The sequence below is a fragment of the Cupressus sempervirens genome, chromosome 7 (genome assembly GCF_028749045.1).
Source record: "Cupressus sempervirens isolate cs-2001-9-10 chromosome 7, ASM2874904v1, whole genome shotgun sequence".
Lineage (NCBI taxonomy): Eukaryota > Viridiplantae > Streptophyta > Pinopsida > Cupressales > Cupressaceae > Cupressus > Cupressus sempervirens.
The window spans coordinates 380,584,877-380,609,827 of NC_143124.1; the positions used below are offsets into that span (position 1 = coordinate 380,584,877).

At 34.0% G+C, this 24,951-nt stretch overlaps 1 pseudogene; it reads left to right on the forward strand.

Annotated features, from left to right (window-relative positions):
* Positions 1–15,301: 15,301 nt before the first annotated feature.
* LOC149547065 (uncharacterized) overlaps positions 15,302–24,951 on the forward strand; it is a 78,686-nt pseudogene continuing 69,036 nt past the window's right edge.

Genomic DNA, 24,951 nt, shown 5'->3' on the forward strand with positions numbered 1-24,951 from the left:
TGAACCCTAACTAATACATAATCCCAAACCTTACCCTAATTCTAAAACTAAACCTAAACCTTAAATGTGTAGAACTAGATAATAATCCTACCATCATCTTTCTCTCTCCTCCCTTCCTCTTTCTCTTTCCTCTATTTCTCTCTCCTCCTTTCCTCTTTCTCTCTCCTACCATCATCTTTCTCACTCCTGACTTCCTCTTTCTCTCCAACCATCATCTTTCTCTCTCCTCCCTCTCTTTTTCTCTCTCCTCTCTTTCTATCTCCTCTCTTTTCTATCTCCTCCCCATTTTGTCTCTCCTCCCTTTCTCTCTCCCCATATTCTTTCTCTTTTTTCTCTCTCCTCCCTCTCTATCTCCTCCCTTCATCTTTATCTCTCCTACCATCATCATTCTCTCTCCTCACTCTCTCTTTCTCTCTCCTCCCTAAATAGGACCTATTATTAGAAATGAACTTCTCATATTTAAGTACATGTATAGAAATTGATAAATTCACTTGTCATAACCATTCATTAGGATAAATTTATCTTACAATCTCTTTGCTTTTAAATTAAACAATATATTAATGTTTCTTTAAATAATATAGATCAATGAGCATATAAGATTGATGTTCATTTAAATTTATTTTTTAGATGTTCATTTAATTATATAGTTTATTATAGTTTAATCTCTCTCCTTCCCTTTTTGATATATTTCTAGTTTGATATCAATATATTCTTTCTTTTAAATTTGACTGTGAGATAGTTTTTAATATCAATATTTGGTATCATATAATAGAGTCACATTACTAGAGTTTGAACAATAATCTAATCTAATCTAAGGGTTTATTCAGAGAAAGGATGAGTCCATGTGCAACACTCATATTGTTGACTCCAAAGAAGGATGGCACATGGAGGATGTACACTGATAGCAGGGCAATTAATAAGATTACCATCAAGTATCGGTTTCTTATTCCTCAGATAGAGGACATGATGGATGAATTAGTGGGGGCTAAGTACTTCAGCAAGATTGATCTCCAAAGTGGCTACCACCAGATCCACATACAAGAGGGAGATGAATGGAAGACAACATTTAAGAAAAGAGATAGATTTTCTGAATGAATGGTTGTCTTTTGGGTGTTTGAATGCACCTAACACATTTATGTGGTTGATGAATATAGTGTTGCGACCTTACATTGGTAAGTTTTTTGTAATTTATTTTGATGATATTCTAATCTATAGTAGAATCAAGGAAGAACTCTTACAACACTTGAGGATCATCTTGAGTGTATTAAGGAAGGAGAAGCTCATTGCAAACTTGAAGAAGTGCAAATTCATGCAAACTAGTTTGACCTTTTGAGGCTTTGTCATTTCTCAAGTTGGTGTTTTGATGAACCCAAAAAAAATAGGCCAATCCTTCTAGTATAATAGGAGTACGAAGTTTTCATGAGTTGGAAACTTTCTACCAAAATTTTATCCAAAAAATTTGTAGTATTCTTACACCCATAACAGACTATAGCAAAGGAAGGGAGTTCACATGGACAATGGGTGTTGAAGAGAGTTTTAGATTTTTAAAGAAAAAGGCAACTGAAGCTCTTATGTTGACACTTCCAAATTTTGATAAAGTTTTTGAAGTGGAGTGTGATACTTCACATGTTGGGATATGTGTTGTTCTTAGCCAAGCAAGTAGGCCTATAGCCTTCTTTAGTGAGAAATTGAATGAAGTAAAAAAGAATTATTCTACCTATGATATGGAGTTTTATGCAATTATTCAAGCATTAAGACACTGGAGGCACTATCTAGTCCCACATGAGTTTGTGCTATTTATTGATCATATTTCTCTAAAATATCTCAACACACAAAAGAAGTTGAATAGTTGACATGCCAACTCAGTATCTTTCTTATAGGGATATACCTTTGTTCTGAAACATAGGTTTGGAAAAAAAATTAGGTTGGTGATGCCTTGAGTAGGCATGCTACACTATTAACCACAATGGCAATAGATGTCACTATTTTTTATGCTATTAAGGCCTTGTATGAAACTGATGATAATTTATGGGAAATTGTAGAACAACTAAACACTTCATCTTTTGGTAAGTCAAATCATGTGAAAGGTGAATATTTTATGCAAGATGGTTACTTCTTTAAAGGTAAACAACTATGTATATGAGGTGGGTCTACGTGGGAAAACATTAGCAAGGAATTTCATAGTGGCGGACTAGCTAGACACTTTAGAAAGGAAAAAACTATAAACTTGGTTGAAGATAAGTATTATTGGCCCAAGATAAAGAGGGACATCACTAAATATGTGGCAAGGTGCAGAATCTATCAAGTGGCTAAAGGAAATTCACTAAATGCATGATTATACATGCCTTTACCAGTATCCACTAAACCATGGATTGAATTGGGTATGGATTTTGTATTGGGTCTCCCACACACTGAGTGAGGTAATGATTCTATTTTTGTGGTTGTTGATCAATTTTAAAAAATGTTCCACTTTATTGCTTGTAAAAAGACCAATGATGCAAGTAGAATAGCGAAACTATTCTTCTCAGAAGTTCTATGTTTACATGGTCTTCCAAAAACCATTACCTCTGATAGAGATACTAAGTTCTTGAGTCCTTTTTGGAGGACTCTAAAGGAAATTGTGAACAAAGTTACAGTTTAGTAGTGCCTATCATCCTCAAATTGATGGACAAACAGAGGTAGTCAATCAGAGTTTGGGAAATCTGTTATGCTGCATTGTGGGTGAGAAGCCAAAACATTGGGACTTGGTATTGCCCTAGGGAGAATATGCCTATAATAGTTCTATTAACATATCCATCAAAAAATCTCTATTTCAAATTGTCTATGGTTGAAACCCTCAAGGTGTTCTAGATCCTGTGTCACTTCCCTTGGGAGACAGAATTAGTGATGATGGAGTTGCCTTTTTTGAACACCTTCACCAACTCCAACAAGATGTCAAACAAAAGTTACATGATAGTAATGCAAGTTACAAGATTGTTGCAGATGCTACTCAAAGACAACAAATATTTTTTGTAGGTGACTTGGTGATGGTTTACCTGAGGTGTGAATAGCTTCCTATAGACAAATATCATAAATTGAAGTATAAAAATATTGGGCCTTGCAAAATCATCAAATAGATCAATGATAATGCTTATGAGGTCAACTTCCCAAAAAATCTTAACATCTCCCCTATTTTTAATGTTGTTGATTTATACACATTCCATGAAGATGTTCCAAATACAAATGACATACAAGAAGTGGATTGGCAAAATCACCTTCCCAATAAGAAAAAGGAAAAGATTGCCTAAATTCTTGATGAGCAGACTAGCTCCACAAGGCATGGCCAACATAACATAAACTTGGTACAGTGGGATGGGTTAGCTAAAATAGAGAGTACATGGTTATCTAAGTAGGCAATAATGTAGTTAGATCTAACAAAATTGTAGCAATTCATAGACAACCACTTGTAGGAGCTGTGTTTCTTTCAAGAAGGGGAGAATGATGCATCAATTTTCAGGAGTCATAACTTTTGACTCAAACCTAGGTTTTCTCTCAAATTTTTACTTTGGTTTTGGAAGAGGGAGTTTGATGGCCTCAAAAATTAGATCCACTCCATTATGTCTAGAAGATATTTTTTTGGGTTCTATAAAATCTATTTAGAATCCCAACACTCAATTTTCCTAGTTGTTGTCTATTTCTTAGAGTTTTTTCTTTTTGTAATAACTTTGAATGGACATTTCCAAATTCAAAGATTAGTTGGTAGGTCATGTTGTCATAGCTTAAGGAAAGTCTAGTTTTATTTTCAGCTTTTTAGGAGTAATTCTAAAGGTTACCTAAATCGAAAATTTGAAGATTTGTTAAAATCCACCAAAAAGGGTAATTTTATATATTTTTCAAATTTAGAGAGATTTTAGTTATTCGAGAAGCAAAAAAATAATGTAGGAGAAGGTTAGTTATTGAACGATATTCAAGTTTCAGAATATGTTTGTTGCTTTCATATTTTTTTGTATGTTTCCCTTCTATAGAATGCATTATTGTAGTTAGGTACTTGGGTACTACATCATAGGCCAAGGGTAAAAGGAAGTAATCTGACATTATTCATGAAATTCTAGAATTTAATTAGAATTATTTATTGAAAAATGTTGAGTCTACCAAGGTTCTTAATTATTATTTTTTGTAATTTAGTGGCTCTACGACCCTATTTTCCTTGTTTTGATATGGTTCATGTACCCTATTTTATCTTTCTTCAATTTAGCTATTTCATTTTTGTCCTTGTTGTTGTTTAGTTTCTTTTGTTACAAGCTATCTTTGTTCATAAAATGGTTTCATAATCCCTTCAAAACACATTTACCTTGATAAAAAAAAAAAAAGGTAAGTAGTATAAATTAATTCTATTTTTATAAATACATTTTATTGAATTAGCTTAGACTAAGTTGAAAACAAGTTTTTTTTAAAATTCATTTATAGTATTTTCTCATATTGAAAATATTTTGTACTTTTTCTCCTAACATTTGTATTCTTTCTTAAAATTTTATTAAAATATAGATAATAATGAAATTAAATTAAACTGGAGTGTTTATTATATGATATAATATATTTTCCTTTTCTTACTTTGATATCCAATAATGAGTTGTAGAATTTGATTCAATATAATTAAAATTTTCCTTGTGAAATCAAAAGGCATGCATTAAATTAAAAACAAATTTTATATTTTTCTTAAAAATATACTTAATTTTTTTAAGGTTAAGTCAACCATGCTACAAAGCATGATATGTCTATCAAAGCATGTTGTTGACCCATCCTTTCTATGATGAATAGAGAATGCGATAACAATGATGTTGTCAAAGGGTTGGTTGAGAGCAAAGGAAATCATCATGTTGTAGGGCCAAATTCATTTATTTGTGAAACATGTAGTGTCTAGACAATTTTCATTCATTGATTTGTTAACTATGAAGCCATCCAAGGCTTCAATGAAGTGATATTTGTAATGGATATTATAGTGATTATGACATTTCTCTAAAAATTGATTGTGTTGAGGATTTTTTCCTTTCATTATTAATGTTAGACTTCTAATTAATATTCTAATAAAAAATAGAATTCTCCGGTAAATGGTGACTCTGCAAATGATTTTTTAAAATAATTTGACATACTTGGAATTGTTATAGTTCTTAGAATTTCTATGTCAATAATGTTTGTACCATGCCTTTTTCCTACACACACAAAGATGTGTGTGTGTGTGTGTATCTATATGTATGTGTATATATCTATATCTGTGTGTGTGTGTGTGTGCGCGCGCGCGCGCGCGTGCATGCGTGCGTGTGTGTGTATGTGTGTGTGTTCTTTCTTTTGGTCTTTTTTTTTTAAACAAATGGTCATGGTGAGTATGAATTATTGCATGGTTAAGAAAATGACATTTTTTAGGAACAATATTGATTATTGAATTGTATATTTATAATTTTTGTGTTTTGATTTTGATTGTTCATATTGCAATAATATTAATTATTTAAATGTATGTTTATTAGAACTTTTACATTTATTATTTGATTGTTCACATTATATTGTTAAATATGAAAAATTATACTTGAATTAATATTTTTTTTACAAAGGGAGCTATTTTGAATTTTATGATTCATTTGAATTATTATTTAGTCTTCAGAGGTTTTAAAAATTATCAACATTTGGTCTTTGCAATTCATTAAGAGGAGGTTTGTAAATATATTTCATATAGAATATTTTATGTCTAATTGTGAAATAAAGGTGTATACAATTTGTAACCAGAAAAATAAAATATAGACATTTTATGACTTTGATAGTAAAAACTTATTATTCCTAATATTAGATTATTTTTAAAATAAATTGACACATTTTACCTACTAACATTATGGAACCATGAGAGAGTGTAGAATTTGTGATAGGAGATTTTTTAGTAATTTTATAATTATATTTTAAAAATAGAATGAAATAGAATAGAAATAGACATAGCCTGAATAAAATTTTCCATGAATAAATTTTATTTTATTTTATTTCTAGAGTATTTAGAATCTTCTTTACAATAAAAGATTTATTTATTTATGTACGAAATTAAAAAAACAAAATTATTGTATCTATCAAACCAACAATTTTCTTAAATATATGACTTTAAATTTTAAATCTATATAGACTAAAAAAAGATCATTTCTCTACCATATTTCCCAGTTCAAAAGAATTTATTTTTCAGGTCCTGGAAAGTCTGTTTAGACTCCCAAAACTTAGTTTTTGTAATTTTTCTCTATTTGTTAGAGCTTGTTTTTTGTAATAACTTCAAATGGACATTTCCAAATTCAAAGATTAGTTTGCAGGTCAAGTTGTTGTAGCTTAAGGAAAGTCCAATTTTATTTTTAGCTTTTTAAGAGTTAATTTCAAAGGTTACCTAAAATGACAAAATTAAAGGTTTGTTAAAATCTATCAAAAAGGTTAATTTTATATATTTTTGAATTTAGAGAGTTTTTAATTATTTAAGAAGTAGCAAAGTGATGTAAAAGGAGGTTGGTTATTGAAAGATATTCGAGTTTCAAAATATGTTTGTTGCTTCTGTATTTTTATGTATTTTTCCCTTCTCTAGAATGCCTTATTGTAGTTAGGTACTTGGGTACTACATCATTTGGTATTAGAGTGGTAAGATGGTTGAGAGAGAAAGAGGAAGAGGAGGTGTTACTCTAATGCAAAGATTGATGTTGGATATGCAGAGTCAAATTGAACTACTGAATGAGCAAATGGATAATCAAGGAATACCAATAGTATAGGGAGAGAATGAATCCAATGAAGAGGGAAACCAAAGGGGTGCTAATCAAAATGAAGAAAATGAAGAAGAAAAATTGGAAGAGATGAGCTATGAAGATAGAGTGCCTTGAGCTTTAGAAGGTAAAATTGAAGGGATCAAGATCAAAGTTTTAGACTATGCTGGTAGTCTTAAGCCAGAATAATTGATAAACTGGCTAAATGAGATGGAGAAATTTTTTGAATAGAAGCCTATGGTAGAGGAAAAGAAGATGAAGTTTGCATGTGCTAAATTAAAAGGGCATGCAATGTTATGGTGGGATCACCTCCAAAAAAAAGAACTAGAAAACAAAAGAAAAATATCAGAAGGTGGAGCAAGATGGAGAAAAAATTGCAAGAAACATTCTTACCCTTGGATTACTCACAAACCCTTTTTGTAAGTTCCAGAATTTGAAGAAAAAAATTTCATCTATACAAGAGTACACAAATGATTTCTATAAGTTATCCATGAGAATAGAGCTGATGCAGGAGCATCTTGCAAGAGAAAATTTTTTTAAAAATTTAAAAAAAGAAAAAAAAATCTCCTCTAATTTTCAAATGTGTTTTATTGTCCTTTAATTTGTAGATAATCTTTAAGAAAATTTAAAGATCTTGGAGAGCTATGGCATAGGAGGATGGGCCATATTCATCATGGAGCACTTAGATTGCTTCGTGAGACGGTTACAGGTGTTCCTATATCAAACTCCCCCAGTAGATAGAAAAGTGTGTCCCACACTTTGACACCAAAAATAAAAAATCTACAACCATCTTCATTTTCACCAAAGGCTTCCACCTCAACAAGGACAAGAAAACCACCATGCAAATCCTCCACATCTGCATTACTTTATCAAACACTAGAATCTCAACCATCCAATCAACATGCTCATTCCCATGAACAAACTGAACATAACACTTTATTAGCAAACCCTCATCCACACCAGCAACTAGTGAATCCATACCAGTAGCAATAAACCCTCCAACAACAACTAGATCATCCATGACCAAGTGTTCTACAACATACAAGTCACCACCAACATCAACTAGATCATCCACGACCAAATGCTCTGCAATCTCCATGTCAGACTCAACCAATTGATCATGAAAACCAATCTCCATCCCAACATCAACAAGGTTAGGAACATCCTTAGCAACAACCTCTATTTTCTCTATAGGTTCTGCATTAGGCTCCACAAACTGATCAGAAAAACCATCCTCTTCCACCTTGACCTTCTTAGCTTGATCAACCAATCTAGCATCCAATCGAGAAAACATCTTAGAAAACGTCCTCTCCACTATATCATGGATTTTCGCAATCATCTTAGGGTCCAATCCTCTTGGATCCATCTTCCAAGATCTTCATAAACCCTCTGCAACAAATCCTTCCCATGCTCCTTGTGACAACTTTGAATTGTTTGCAAGTCAGATCGCAACTTGCCACCTCACACGAACAATCAGGAACCACATCACAAGTCCAAGACAACAGATCTGCAATCCACAAGCTCTCTACGATCATGCCTTAACAAGTTTAGTCTTCCATCTCTGCATCCATCGATCAATCTGCATGTCCTCCCAAGGTCCTGGTGCAAACTGCCTCAGCTTCGGCGATCTGTTTACATGCTCAAGAACTCCCACTCTAATAAACTTCACCCAACCAAGGTCCTTGTACAAACTACCTCACACTTCAGCGATCTACTTGTACACTCAAGAACTCCTTCTCTGATACCTTTTTTTTTTTAAATTGTGGAGGAGAGAGAAAGTGATGAAAATTAGAGGAGAATTTTTTTTTTCTTGTTTTATATTTTTTAAATTTTCTCTTGCAAGATGCTCCTGCATCAAGAGCATCAAGAAGATGATGAGAAGATGGCCTCTAGGCACATAAATGGCCTAAAAATTTCTATTCAAGATGAGCTAACCATGCATCGTATTAGTATTATGGAAGAAGCCTACCAACTGGCCCTGAAGGCCAAAGAAAAATACAATCAATAGTACAATAAGAAGAATAGAGGATGAAGAAGGGGTACCTCAATAGTGTTTTGAGGAGATTCTAATTACAATTGAGGAGGATCCTCATAAGGATTTGAAAGAAATAAGGATTCTAGAAAAGATACTGCAAAACAAGAAAGAGGAAGGGGATTTCAGAGAGGATGAGGATATGGTAGAGGAAGAGGCTGGGAAAACCAATGGAGGCCCTTTACCTATTTTAGATGTGGAAAAGAAGGACATAGAGCCTTTGAATGCTCAAATTATAACACACCAAAAATAAATCAAGGAAGACAACCTAGAGTGAACCTAGTTCAAACAAAAGAGGAGGAGCAAGAAGTTTCACCAAATGTGGGAGAAACTCTCATGATGAGACGATCAATGATCATTCCAGAAAGAGATGAAGTTCTTGCAAAGAACTCTAATGATTTGTGGCTCTAAACCAACATCTTCAGAACTAGATGCACTTTTGGTGGAAAGGTATGTCAAGTTATTATTGATGGGGGTCATTGTGAGGATATGGTATCTAGCAAAATGGTAAATAAATGAAATTTACAGTGTGAAAAGCATCCTTTTTCTTACCATATTGCATGGTTTAAGAAAGGAAATGAAGTAATAGTTGATAAAAGATGTTTAGTCAAATTTACCATAGTGAAATTTTATAAGGATGAAATATGGTGTGATGTTATCCCTCTGGATGCTTGCCATATGTTTTTGGGAAGGCCATGGAAATATGATAGGAAGGCCATACATGATAAGGGGGAAAATATTTACACATTTTGGAAGGATGGCTCTAAAATGGTTCTATTGCTACTTAAGGGTAAAAAGAAGAATGAAACCATGTTGTCTGCAAAAAGAAGTTATCAAAGAAATGAAATTAATAGGATTTTTTTATGCATTAGTGCTAAAAAGAGGCGAAGAACAAGAAAAATTGATGCCACCCAAGGCAATGAAGCTGTTGGAGGAGCTTGTTGATGTTGCTCCTAATGAACTACATGATGGTCTCCCACCAAAAAGAGTTATTCAACATCATATTGATCTTATTCCTGGAGAAACTCTACCTAATCAAGAAGCCTATCAGTTGAATCCAACACAACATGCAAAGTTGAATAAACAAGTGACAGAACTGATGCAATAGGGTCTAGTCAGAGAAAGCATGAGTCCATCTGCAACACCCATATTATTGATTCCAAAGAAGGATGGCACATGGAGGATGTGCACTGATAGGAGAGAGATTAATAAGATTACCATTAAGTATCATTTTTCTATTCCTTAGATAGAGGACATGATGGATGAATTAGTGGGGGCTAAGTACTTCAACAAGATTGATCTCTAAAGTGGCTACCACCAGATTCAAATTTGAGAGGGAGATGAATCGAAGAAAACATTTAAGACAAGAGATGGTTTGTCTAAAAGAATGGTTATGTCTTTTGGGAGTTTGAACACACCTAGCACATTTATGTTGTTGATGAATATAGTGTTGCAACCTTACGTTGGTAAGTTTGTGGTAGTTTATTTTGATGATATTCTTATCTATAGTAGAAGCAAGGAAGAACACTTACAACACTTGAGGATCATGTTGAGTGTATTAAGGAAGGAGAAGCTCTTTGCAAACTTGAAGAAGTGAAAACTCATGCAAACTAGTTTGACCTTTCTAGGCTTTGTCATTTCTCAAGTTGGTGTTCTAATGGATCCAAAAAAGGTAAAAGAAATCCTAGAATGGGCCAATCCTTGTAGTATAAGAGTACAGAGTTTTCATGGGTTGGAAACTTTCTACCAAAATTTTATCCAAAGTTTTAGCAGTATTATAGCACCCATAACAAACTATAGCAAAGGAAGGGAGTTCACATGGACAATTGGTGTTGAAGAGAGTTTTAAATTCTTTACGCAAAAGGTAACTGAAGCTCCTATATTGACACTTCCAAATTTTGATAGAGTTTTTGAAGTGGAGTGTGATGCTACACATGTTGCGATATGCATTGCTCTTAACCAAATAGGTAAGTATGTAGCCTTCTTTAGTGAGAAATTGAATGTAGTAAGGAAGAATTATTCTACCTATGATATGGATTTTTATGTAATCATTCAAGGATTAAGACATTGAAGGCACTATCTAGTCCCATGTCAGTTTGTGTTATTTACTAATCATATTTCTCGAAAATATCTCAACACACAAAAAAATTTGAATAGTCAACATGCCAAGTGGGTATCTTTCTTACAAGGATATAGCATTTTTCTAAAACATAAGTCTGGAAAAAAAAATTAGGCTATTGATGCCTTGAGTAGGCATACTACACTATTAACCACAATGGCAAAAGACATCACTAGTTTTGATGCTATTAAGGCCTTGTATGAAACTGATGATAATTTTTGAGAAATTGTAGAACAACTAAAGGATTCATCTTCTAGTAAGTTGGATCATGTGAAAGGTGACTATTTTATGCAAGATGGTTACCTCTTTAGAGGGAAACAACCATGTATACAAGGCGGGTCTATGCAAGAAAACATTAGCAAGGAATTTCACAATGGTGGACTAGCTAGAGACTCTGGAAAGGAAAAAATAATAAACTTGTTTGAAGATAAGTATTATTGGCCCAAGATAAAGAGGGACATAACAAAATATGTGGCAAGGTGTAGAATCTATAAAGTGGCTAAAGTTCATTCACAAAATACATGATTATACATGCCTTTACTGGCACCCACTAAACCATGGATTGAATTTAGTATGGATTTTGTATTGGGTCTCCCATACATTTAGTGAGGTAATGATTCTAATTTTGTGGTTGTTGATCAATTTTCAAAAATAGTCCACTTTATTGCTTGTAAAAGGACTAATGATGCAACTAGAATAATGGAGCTATTCTTCTCATAAGTTGTCCATTTACATGATCTTCCAAAGACCATTACCTGAGCTAATAGAGATACTAAGCTCTTGAATCCTTTTTGAAGGACTCTCTAGAGGAAATTGGGAACAAAGTTACAGTTTAGTAGTGCCTATCATCCTCAAGTTGATAGATAAATAGAGCTAGTCAATCAGAGTTTGGGACATCTGTTATGTTGCATTGTGGGTGAGAAGCCTAAATAGTGGGACTCAACATTGCCCCAGGAAGAATTTTCCTATAATAGTTCTAGTAACATATCCACCAAAAAATATCTATTTTATATTGTCTATGGTCAAAACCCTCAACATATTCTAGATCTTGTGTCACTTCCATTGGGAGACAAAATTAGTAATTATGGAGTTGGCTTTGCTAAACACCTTCACTAACTCCAACAAGATGTCAGACAAAAGTTACATGATAGTAATGCTACTCAGAGAGAGAAAATATTTGTTGTAGGTGACTTGGTGATGGTTTACTTGAGGCATGAATAGTTTACTATAGGCACATATCATAAAATGAAGTATAAAAAGATTGGGCCTTGCAAAATCATCAAAAAAATCAATGATAATGTTGATAAGGTTAGCTTCCCAACAAATCTTGACATCTCCCCTATTTTTAATGTTGTTGATTTATACACATTCCATGGAGATATTCCAAATACAGATGACATATAGGGAGTGGATTGGCAACATCACCTTCCCTCCCATTAAGATGGAAAAGATTGCCCAAATTCTTGACAAGCAGACTACCTCCATAAGGCATGGCCAACATAAGAGATACCTGATACAATGTGATGGGTTACCTGAAGCAAAGAGTACATGGTTATCTAAGTGGGCAATAATGTAGTTAGATGTGACAAAATTGCAGTAATTCACAGACAACCACTTGCAGGAGTTACAATGTTTCTTTCAAGAAGGGGAGAATGATGCATCAACTTCCAAGAGTCATAACTTTTGACTTGCACCTAGGTTTTCTCTCAAGTTTTTATAGCAATTTCAAAAGGGGGTTTTGATGACCTTAAAAATTGGGTCCACTCCATTTTGTCTAGAAGAATTTGTTTTTCAGGTCCTACAAAATCCATTTAGATGCCCAAAACTCAGTTTTCCTAATTTTTGTCTATTTCTTAGAGTTTATTTTTTGTAATAACTTCGAATGTACAATTCCAAATTCAAATATTAGTTGGCAAGTCAAGTTGTCATAGCTTAAGGAAATTCTAGTTTTATTTTTAGGTTTTTAGGAGTTAATTTCAAAGGTTACCTAAAATGGAAAAATTGAAGATTTATTACAATAAAGGGTAATTTTCTTTTTTTTCAAATTTAGAGAGTTTTTAGTTATTTAAGAAACAATAAAACGATGTAGAAGGAGGTTAGTTATTGAAATATATTCGAGTTTTAGAATATGTTTGTTGCTTTTATATTTTTCATTATGTTTCCCTTCTATAGAATGTATTATTGTAGTTAGGTACTTGGGTACTAAATCATAGGCCAAGGGTAAAAGGAAGTAATCTAACATTATTCATGAAATTCTAGAATTTAAATATGATTTTTTATTGAAAATTTTTGAGTCTGCCAGGGTTCTTAAGTATTATTTTTTGTAATTTAGTGGCTCTACGACCTTTTTTTCCTTGTTTCAATATGGGTCATGTACCCTATTTTATCTTTCTTCAATTAAGCTACTTCTTTTTTGTCCTTGTTGTTGTTTAGTTTCTTTTCTTACGAGCTATCTTTGTTTGTAAAAGGGTTTCATTGTCCCTTCAAAACACATTTACCTGATAAAAAAAAAAAGGTAAGTAGTCTAAATTAATTCTATTTGTATAAATACATTTTATTGGATTAGCTTAGACTAAGTTGAAAACAAGTTTTTTTTTTTAATTCATTTACAATATTTCTCATATTGAGAACATTTTAAAATATTTTCTATTTTTTCTCATAACATTTGTATTCTTTCTTAAAATCTTATTAAAATATAGATAATAATGAAATTAAATTACTCTATAGTGTTTATTATATGATATAATATGTTTTCCTTTTCTTACTTTGATATCCAATAATGAGTTTTAGAATTTGATTCAATATAATTAAAGTTTTCCTAATGAAATCAAAAGACATGCATTAAATAAAAATCAAATTTTATATTTTAAAAAATATATATACTTAATGTTTTTAAGTCATTCTCTATGCTACAAAGCATGTTAAGTTTGTCAAAGCACATTGATGGCCCATGCTTTCTACGATGAATAGAGAATATGATAACAATGATGTCGTCAAAGGGTTGGTTGAGAGCAGAGGAAATTGTCTTGTTGTAGGGCCAAATTCATTTTTTTGTGAAACATGCAATGTCTAGAAAATTTTCATTCATTCATTGTTAATTATGAAACTATCCAAGGCTTCAATGAAGTCATATTCATAATGCATATTATAGTGATTATGAAATTTCTCTAAAAATTGATTTTGCTGAAGTTTTTTTCCTTTTATTATTAATGTGAAACTTGTAATTAATATTCTAATAAAAATTAGAATTCCTCAGTAAATGGTGACTGTACAAATCATTTTTTTAAATAATTTGACATACTTACTAATGATTATTCATTACTTATTAATAATTATTGTGAGTATACACACACACAAATGTGTGTGTGTGTATCTATATGTATATGCATATATGTATGTATGTATGTATATACATACATACATACATATATATATAGCATTTTTAGGAACAATATTGATTATTTAATTGTATGTTTATAGTTTTTTGTATTTAGATTTTGATTGTTCATATTGCAATAATATTGATTGTTTAAATGTATATTTATTAGAACTTTTATATTTATTATTTGATTGTTTACATTGCATTGTTAAATATGAAAAATTATCAACGTTTGGTCTTTGCAATTCATTAAGAGGAGGTTTGTAAATATATTTCATATAGAATATTTTTTATCTAATTGTGAAATGAAGGTGTATACAATTTGTAACCAAAAAAATAAAATATAGACATTTTATGACTTTGACAGTAAAAACTTATTATTCTTAATATTGAATTTTATTTTTTTTAAATTGACACATTTTACCTAGTAATATTATGGAACCATGAGGAATGTAGGATTTGTAATAGGAGAAGATGTTTTAGTAGTTTAATAATTATTTTTTTAAAAATAGAATGGAATAGAATAGAAATAGAAATAGAAATAGCCTGAAAGTTATGTTTTCTATGAATAATTTTTTATTTTTTATTATTTCTAGAATATTTAGAATCTTCTTTATAAATAGAAGATCTATTTATTTATTATGTACGAAATATTTTTAAAAAAAACAAAATTGTTATATCTATCAAGCTAACAATTATCTTAAATTTCTGACCTTAAATTTTAAATCTATATAGACTTTTAAAAAAATCATTTCTCTACCATATTTTACCAGTTGCTTCGAAAAAAATTGGTTTGAAAATGCTTACAAAGTAGATGTTTCCACGTGAACATATCCCAATATGTTCTCTCTTGTGATCAATGTCTACCCATGTAATTTTCCCTTCATATTATCTACGTGACCAAGACTTTTCATTGAAATCGAAGTCTCTTCTATAGCTAATTTAAAGGAATACTCCCTTTCTAGTAGATACAATCCCTGCGTCTTTATTCATCCCCTCCTTTTGGGTTACTCATCACAATGAGCATCACCATTCCCATCGCCATGCTCGCAACATTGCTCCTCTTCTTCCTATCCACCACAGCAAGTGGCAATGAAAGAAAATCACACATTGTCCATATGTTGAAATCCATGAAACCCCCGCACTTTATTTTGCACGAGCACTGGTACCATTCAATCCTCACCCAGGTCACTTCCAATGCCTCCAAATCAGATCCAGGTCTCCTCTTATACACCTATGACACACTCCTCCATGGCTTTGTAGCCAAACTCACCAGTGCGATGGTTGCAGCTTTGGAGAGTGTTAATGGCTATCTCACAGTGATTCCATCAGCTCTGAATCAACCTCATACCACATGCTCGCCTCACTTTCTCAGCCTTGCCGATAATAGAGGCTTATGGTCGAAGGACTTGATTCGGGGAGAGGATGTGATAGTGGGCGTGGTGGACACGGGAATATGACCTGAGAGTCAGAGCTTCCATGACGAGGGTCTCAGCGTCGTTCCCTCCAGATGGAATTGCGAGTGTGAAAGTGGAGACCGATTCGATTCATCCATGTGCATTAGAAAACTCATCAGAGCAAGATTCAGTTTTTTTGGTGGGCTGGAAGTCGCACGTTGGTAAGGATTTCATATCAGCAAGAGAAAGCGATGGCCACGATGTTAATTATTGTTAGTTGGACAGCTGTTATTTCTGACCCGGAAATAGCAGCACTATTTATGGGTAGCTTGGACAGCTGTTCGTCCTTATCTATGAATAGCGGTTGTATTTATGGGTGGTTTGGACAGCTGTTTGTCCACTTGCCAAAAATTAGTAAATGGTTATTATTTACTAATTTTAGTGATTCCTTTTGGACACCTTGCAACCAATTCTATTATTGGCTATTGAGTTGTCTTAATCTCAGCCGTTGGTTAGATTTAATCTCGGTCGTTGGTTTACCAACAGGAGTAGTATAGAAAGGGGTCATTGGGTCATTTGGACAGTAAGCTTTGCAGGGTTAGCAAGGAAGCTTTTGGAGAAGCAGTTTGCAGTGTTAGCAAACAGTCTTGCAGTGCTAGCAAGGAAGCTTTGGAGAAGCAGTTTGCAGTGTTAGCAAACAGTCTTGCAGGAAGCTTTGGATGTGAAGAAGCTTTTGTGAAGCAATTTGCAGTGTTAGCAAACAGTTTTGCAGTGTTAGCAAGGGCGCAGTGTTAGCGCAGGGATAGCAGTGAGGAATATCAGCAGGAGAAATTAGGAGGTTGTCGGAGTTTTGCCAGTGTGAGGCAAGGAATTTTGTATCTCTTGATTTGCTGAAGTTTAATATAATTTCTCATCTGTAGAACTGGTTTTCCCTTAGGGGTTTTTCCAGGGACAATTTGTTCGAAAATATTGTGTTGATTCTGTTGATCAGGATAGATTGGATGGTGCCTCAAATTTTGGTGTCTGGAAGGCCAAAATTTCTTTATTGTTGGAAGAGAATGGTATCAAGGATTATGCTACCAGTGGTGTACCTGTACCAACGGATGCAACATAGCTTGCAGCATATAGGAAGGACGATGCCAAAGCGAGGAGGATTATCCTTGATGGTGTCAAGGATCATATTGTTCCACATATCTCGGAGCTAGATACAGCAAAGAAGATGTGGGACGCCATTCTAAATCTGTACCAGAATGCTACCACTAACAGGAAGTTGATTCTCAGAGAGAAGCTAAAGAATACCCGGATGAATCAGGGAGAAGACGTCACAAGTTACCTCACCAGGCTCAGACTTGTCAAGGATGAGTTAGCAGCTGTTGGAGATAGCCCTAGTGATGATGAGCTAGTGAGAATAGCCCTAAATGGGTTTACTAAACAATGGAGTGTCTTTGTTCAAGTTGTCAGTGGACGAGATACTTTACCGAGTTGGGATCGACTATGGACTGATTTCACTCAGGAGGAGTTTAGACTAAGTCTTGTCAATGGGGCCAACAAGAGTCAGAAAAATGAGGTGGAACAAGAGAACGTTGCCCTGGCGGGTAAAGGGAAAGCAAAGAAGGGATCTAGCAAAGGATCAAATTCACAAAGTGAACAGAAGAAGAAGGACCTTTCTAAGGTCAAGTGCTTTGGATGTCACGAGTTTGGCCACTATGTCAGTGATTGCCCAGAGAGGAAAAAGGGTAAGAAGCAGGTGGCAGCTTCAGCAAGTGCAGAAGAACTCTCCAGCAGAATGGAAGATGAGTTTGCACTCATAGCTTGTATGGTTAGCTCAACCTCACAGTGTGTTTGGTATATAGATAGTGGGGCGTCATTTCATATGACAGGAGTTAGAGAGTACTTCTCCAGTTACAAGGAGGAGGACACCAACATCCAGATTTCTATGGGAAACTTGTCCAAACTCAACCCTGTTGGGAAAGGGATTGTTCAGTTTCAGAGGGAGAATGGAAAGATAATTCCTCTTCATGATGTGTTATATGTGCCGGGCTTAGGTATGAATTTGATTTCTGTATCTGTTCTTCAGGATAGGGGGTATAATGTACTCTTTAGAGGGACACATGTGTTGATTAAGCACAAGGATTGGAAATCACCCATAACTATTGGAGTTAGGAGTGGTCGCCTTTATAGATTGCAGTTTGATACTCCTAAGGCACTTATGAGCAACAATAATCCTAGAGATCTTGGAGAGCTATGGCATAGGAGGTTGGGCCATATTCATCATGGAGCACTTAGATTGCTTCGTGAGACAGTGACAGGTGTTCCAGAGGTGAGCACAGAGCATGACGATGTATCTAAGGAGAAGGATGTAGATCCCACTTTATATAGACAGGTGATTGGTTCGCTTATGTATTTGGTCAACACTAGGCCAGATATAGCATTTGCAGTTAACTCTCTTAGTCAGTTCATGGTTGAACTAAAGAGAATGCATTGGATAGTGGCTAAGCATGTGCTATGTTACTTGTGTGGTACAGTCGAGTATGGGATCAGATATGTTCGAGGTGAAGGTATCAGGTTGATAGGCTATACTGACGTAGATTGGGCAAGAAGTACAACAGACAAAAGGAGCACTTCAGGGTGTTGTTTCAGCTTGGGATCAGGAGTTGTATCTTGGTTCAGCAGGAAGCAAAAGTCTGTGGCTCTAAGTTCAGCAGAAGCAGAATACATAGCAGCTAGCATGGCGACGTATGAAGCTATATGGCTTCGGAAGTTGTTAGTAGCCTTGTTTGGTCAGAAGGTTAAGACTACTATGATACATTGTGACAATCAGAGTTGCATCAAGTTGTCTGAAAATCCAGTGTTTCATGATAGGTCTAAACATATAGATATCAGATATCACTTCATCAGAGATTGTGTACAAAGGGGAGTTGTTCGACTACAATACATACCTACAGATGAGCAGGTAGCAGACATTCTGACGAAGGCTTTGGGAAAGGCCAAATTTATCTTCTTCAGAGATAAGATGGGTGTCATGCCGAACAGCTTCCTCGCTAAGAGGGAGTGTTAATTATTGTTAGTTGGACAACTATTATTTCTGACCCGAAAATAGCAGCACTATTTATGGGTAGCTTGGACAGTTGTTCGTCCTTATCTATGAATAGCGGTTGTATTTATGGGTGGTTTGGACAGCTGTTTGTCAACTTGCCAAAAATTAGTAAATGGTTATTATTTACTAATTTTAGTGATTCCTTTTGGACACCTTGCAACCAATTCTATTATTGGCTATTGAGTTGTCTTAATCTCAGCCGTTGGTTAGATTTAATCTCGGTCGTTGGTTTACCAACAGGAGTAGTATAGAAAGGGGTCATTGGGTCATTTGGACAATAAGCTTTGCAGGGTTAGCAAGGAAGCTTTTGGAGAAGCAGTTTGCAGTGTTAGCAAACAGTCTTGCAGTGCTAGCAAGGAAGCTTTGGAGAAGCAGTTTGCAGTGTTAGCAAACAGTCTTGCAGGAAGCTTTGGATGTGAAGAAGCTTTTGTGAAGCAGTTTGCAGTGTTAGCAAACAGTTTTGCAGTGTTAGCAAACAGTTTTGCAGTGTTAGCAAGGGCGCAGTGTTAGCGCAGGGATAGCAGTGAGGAATATCAGCAGGAGAAATTAGGAGGTTGTCGGAGTTCTGCCAGTGTGAGGCAAGGAATTTTGTATCTCTTGATTTGCTGAAGTTTAATATAATTTCTCATCTGTAGAACTGGTTTTCCCTTAGGGGTTTTTCTAGGGACAATTTGTCCAAAAATATTGTGTTGATTTTGTTGCGCATTTCTTTCCGTATTTTAAGTGAAGTTGCAGTTGTGTTATTTTTCGATATTAGCTGGGAATTTATTTTCAGCAGTTTAATAATCATTTGTGATAGGAGATTAATAATCAGTGACTGAAATAGTTTGATTTTTCACACACGACACATATACTGCTTCTATTGGTGTGGGTTCTAACATAAGAGGAGCGAACTATAAAAATGGGTTTGGCAACAGAACAGCCATGGGGATGGCACTAGCAGCGAGAGTGGCAGTGTACAAGGCTTATTGGGGAGTGGAAGTCAGCTGCGATGAGAGCGACATAGCTGCTACCATGGAAAAGGCCATCCAAGATGGTGTTGACATTATTTCTATTTCGATTGGCTTCCTATTGGAGAAATCATTTTACGCGGAGAAGGGTGTCTTTGTTTTTGCCTCTGCTGGAAACTCTAGGCCTTTCTCAGCTTCTCTTACAAATGCGGCACTGTGGATAACCACTATGGGCTCTAGCAGTATAGACAGAGAGTTTCTCTCTCTCGTGAAACTCGGGAATGGTCAGCTATTGAAAGGATCCTTGCTTTATAGATGAGACGGGACTCAAAATCTGCCTCTCATCTACAATTATTGCACCGACCTTGGTGTTGATACGCACATTTTCAAGGATAAAGTTGTCATGTGCATTTCCAATGAGAATTCCATGAAAATGTCCAGGCTTCTCAAGGACGTTGGAATGGCGGGAATGATATATGTGAACTCCAAATTATTCGAAGGCAAAGATCAACAAATACACAGAAATAAAACTTATTTCATTGCCTTTCTGTCTTATTGCATCTATAAATACAAACCAAACTTATTACACATGTTATAATATATTATAATATTGCATATAATTAAATATGAGTAGCTATGTAAAGTGGTTGGAACGATTGGTACGGCACACTGTCTACTATGGTGGGAAGTGAGCAATTACTCTGGACAATGGGTGGTTGCCAAAAATTATTACCACCAACACTCCCCCTTATTTGTTTTCATTAACAAATTTTGCATCACTAATACTCAATTTCTCTCGCAAATATTCATAGTTACTCTTTGGTAATGCCTTAGTGAAAATATTTGCCAATTGATCTTCAGATTTGCAGAACATTAGGTAGATTTCTCCATTGTTGACCAATTCTCTAATGAAGTGGTACCTTCTATCAATATGTTTGCTCCTCTTATAAAATACATGATTCTTAGATAATGTTATTTCTGATTTATTATCACAAAGAATTGGTATTGGTTCATCCTAATGATGGTGAGGATTAAACAAAATTCAATGCATCCATACTGCTTGACATGCTATGGAAGTGGCAGCTACATATTTTGCTTCAGCTGATGAGATCGTTACTAAAGGTTGCTTCTTTGATGCCCATGACACGACTCCTGATCCAAGGTGAAAGATATATCTAGAAGTGCTCTTCCTGTCATCAATGCTACCTGCAAAATCACTATCAGTATAACCAATCAAACCAAAATTGTTAGATTTGGAATATAGGATTCCATATCCCATTGTTCCTACAATATGTCTCAATATCCTTTTTCCAACTTGCCAGTGAGAATTTTGTGGTGACTCCATGAACCTTGAGATCAAACTGACACCATACATGATGTCTAGCCTTATAACTATCATATACATTAAACTTCCAACAAGTCTTTTAAACATAGTTGGATCAACATTTGAGCCCTTCTCTTCCTTGCTAAGCTTTGTTCCTATTGCAACTAGAGTTGATGTTGGATTATAATTCATCATTTTAAACCTCTTCAAAATATCCTTTGTATACTTGGATTGACTAATGAAGATACATTTGTCACATTGAATAACTTCAATACCTAAGAAATATCTCATCAACCCCAAATCTATCATTTCAAATTCTTTCATCATTTATGACTTGAACATGTCTATTGATAGATTTCTAGTGAATATAAATTCATCAACATACAAACATACAATCAAAACCTAACCTTCCTTATTAGTCTTGATATACAATGTGGGCTCATTGTTACTTCTATTGAATTGATTACTTATCATGTATGAATCAATCCACTTATACCAAGCCCTAGGAGCTTGTTTCAAACCATAAAGTGCCTTGTTTAGTTTATATATCTTGTTTTCATGCCCACAAACCTCATAACTAGGTGGTTGTTTAACATATGCCTCTTTATCAAGAAAACCATTCAAAAAAGTTGATTTTACATCCATTTGATACACTTTCCAATCATTTTTTGCAGCTGTTGCTAAAATAGTTTGAACTTTGTCAAGTCTAGCAACTAGAGAAAATGTTTCATTATAGTCAACTCCATATTGTTGTGAACAACCTTTAGCAACTAGTCTTTCCTTATGCTTAACAATTTCACCTTTTGCATAAAATTTAGCTTTGTAGACCCATTTGACTCCTATACATTCTTTTCCTATAGGTAAATCCATTAATTCCCATATTTTATTTCTTGCAATAGAGTCAATTTCTTCATCCATTGCCTTGATCCATTTATCTTCTTTAATTGTTTCATCAAAATACAATGGATCACAAGAAAATAAAACAAAATTTGAGTAAATGTCTCATTCTTTTCTTCTTGATCATATATCTCTTTTAAGCTTCTTATCTTCTTACCTTTGTAACTTGGTCTTGAGAATTTAGAATCTATTTATCACTTACATTTGAACTTGGAAGTGAGGCTTCTTGCACAAAGTTCCTTGGTGGAGTATTGGGTAGTGATTGAGTCCCATGTTCCTTCAATTCATCATCACTTTGTAATATTGGTGCTCCTCTTGTGACTTTTTTGTTATCATTTTCATGCCATGAATCTTCTTCTTCAAATTTAACATCCCTACTAATGATCAATTTCTTTGAAATAGGGTTATACAATCTATAAGCTTTTGATTATTCACTATAACCAATAAAGATACATTTTTCACTTTTATTATCCAATTTCCTTCTCAATTCAAATGGCACTAATGAATAAGCAACACATCCGAAAACTCTAAAATGGGATACATTATGTTTCTTACCATTCCATGCATCTTGTGGAATTGCGTTCTTAACACTCTTTGTAGGACTCCTATTCAAGATGTATACAACACATGCTACTACTTCTGCCCAAAACTCATTGGATAAATTTTTGGCCTTCAACATACTCCTTGCCATTTCCATTATGGTTATGTTCTTCCTCTTTGCAACACCATTTTTTTGTGGTGTGTACTTTGTGGTAAACTGCTTCTTAATTCCATGAAATCTACAAAATTCTAGAAACTTGTTAGAACTGAATTCACCACCTCTATCAGATCATAATACCTTGATGTAGAGACCACTCTGTTTTTCAACCAAAGTTTTAAACTCCTTGAACTTTTCAAAAGCTTCACTCTTTTGTTTGAGAAATTATATCCAAGTCTTCCTGCTAAAATCATCAATAAATGTTAGGAAATATATACTTCCTCCTAAAGATGGAGTTTGCATAAGTCCATGTATATTAGTGTGAACTAATTCCAATGGTGCTCTTGATCTATATGAACCTCCTACAGGGAAGCTTTCTCTATGTTGTTTTGCCAATATACAAATTTTGCATGAACTTGGTAGTTGCACTATTTGAGGTAATCCTTTGACCATATGTTTCTTTTATAACAAGCTTAAAGCATCAAAATGAAGATGACCATACCTCAAATGCCACAGCCATGACTAATCTAAGTATATTGTCTTGAAACTAACTTCTTTTCCTCCTTGAATGCAATGAATCTGGAGAGGGAACATTCAATTTTGTGTCATGTTGACCCTTGCAATTAACCTACCACTAGGATTTCTATCCAAGATTGTGCAAACATCATTATCAAAAGAAACTTTGTAACCCTTTTGTACTAGTTGACCAACACTCATGAGATTGTGTTTTAATCTAGGCACAAAATACACATCACGAATATATATTTTTCCTCCATTTTTTGTCAAGACATTTATAACACCTTTTCCCATTACAAAAAATTTACTATCATTTCCTAGCTTTACTTCAGATTTTATAGAATCATCCAAGCTAGCAAACAAATATTTATTTCTAGTCATATGGTTACTACATCCACTATCTAGGAACCATATATCGCTAGAACTTTCTTGAGCAACATTACAAGTTATAAATAAACTTTCTGAATTGTTATCAGATACATCTAAGTAATTAGCACCATTCTTTTCACTCTCCTCTTGTTTCTTTCTACATTCACTTGCAATATGACCAAATCTATTACAATAATGACACTGAATTCAAGATTTATCAAACCTTAATGATGGTTGTTGGAATGAACTTCTGCCACATCCTCTATTTGAACTTTGAATGGATTGATTTGTTCTGTCTTCTTGATTTGGACTTCCACATCCATCTATGCTTCTACCTCTTCCTCTTCCTCTATAGTCTGATCTTCCTCTTCCTCTGCCAAAAGATACCTATGATCTAAAAGCATTCTCTGAAAGAGAGTTATTATTTATGTTCACTCTTGATTAATGAGATAAAAGTGAACCCATTAACTCATCAATAGAGAGTATTGTCAAATCTTTAGATTCTTCAATGGCAACAACAATGGCATCAAATTTTCTAGGCAAACAAGAAAGTATCTTTTCAACAACTTTTTGATTTGTCAAATCATCACCATATGATCTAACTTGATTAACCACATTCATTACTTGATTTAGAAATTGATCAATTGAGTCTGAATCCTTCATACACAAATTTTCAAAATCACGCCTTAAAGTTTTTAATTTAGCAATTTTAACTTTTGATGTCCCTTGATATGCTATTTCTAAAATATCCCATGCAATTTTAGACTTTTTAGCTGCAAAAACCTTAGGGAAAATTGATTCATCTAAAGATTGTTGAATTAGAAACAATGCTTTAGCATCTTTTTTCATGTTATCTTGTAATTTATCTTTTTCATCTTGTGATAATATAGAATCATCTTGTGGTTCATTAAAACCCTTTTCAGTAAGATCCTATATGCTTTGAGAACAAAATAATGTTTTCATTTTTATAGCCCAAAATTCATAATTTTTACTAGAAAATATTGAAATTTGTGGTTGAGCTATACTACTTCCTGAAGCCATATTAATACACATAGTTACAATTGCACCTGACAATTTTAAACTTTTCTTTACAAAGAAAATCCACCAAACAAATCTAAGCCAAGGACATAAAGCTCAAACAGACAACAATATAATACTTATTTTCCCCTTTTAACAATGTTTTTTTCTCATTAGACTTCACTCTATGAAATCAGCTCATTTCCTTCTCTCAAACATTAAACTGACATCTTTTCTTCTCTAGATCTTCACAACCACTAATCTTCAACATTAGAAGCTTATGATTTGTAATAAAGAAAACATTAGAAGCTCCATTCACTGCTACAACAGTTATACATATCAACATATATTACTTTTCTTCCTAAGCCCAGCTCTTTAGCTTTGATACCAATTTGAAGGCAAAGA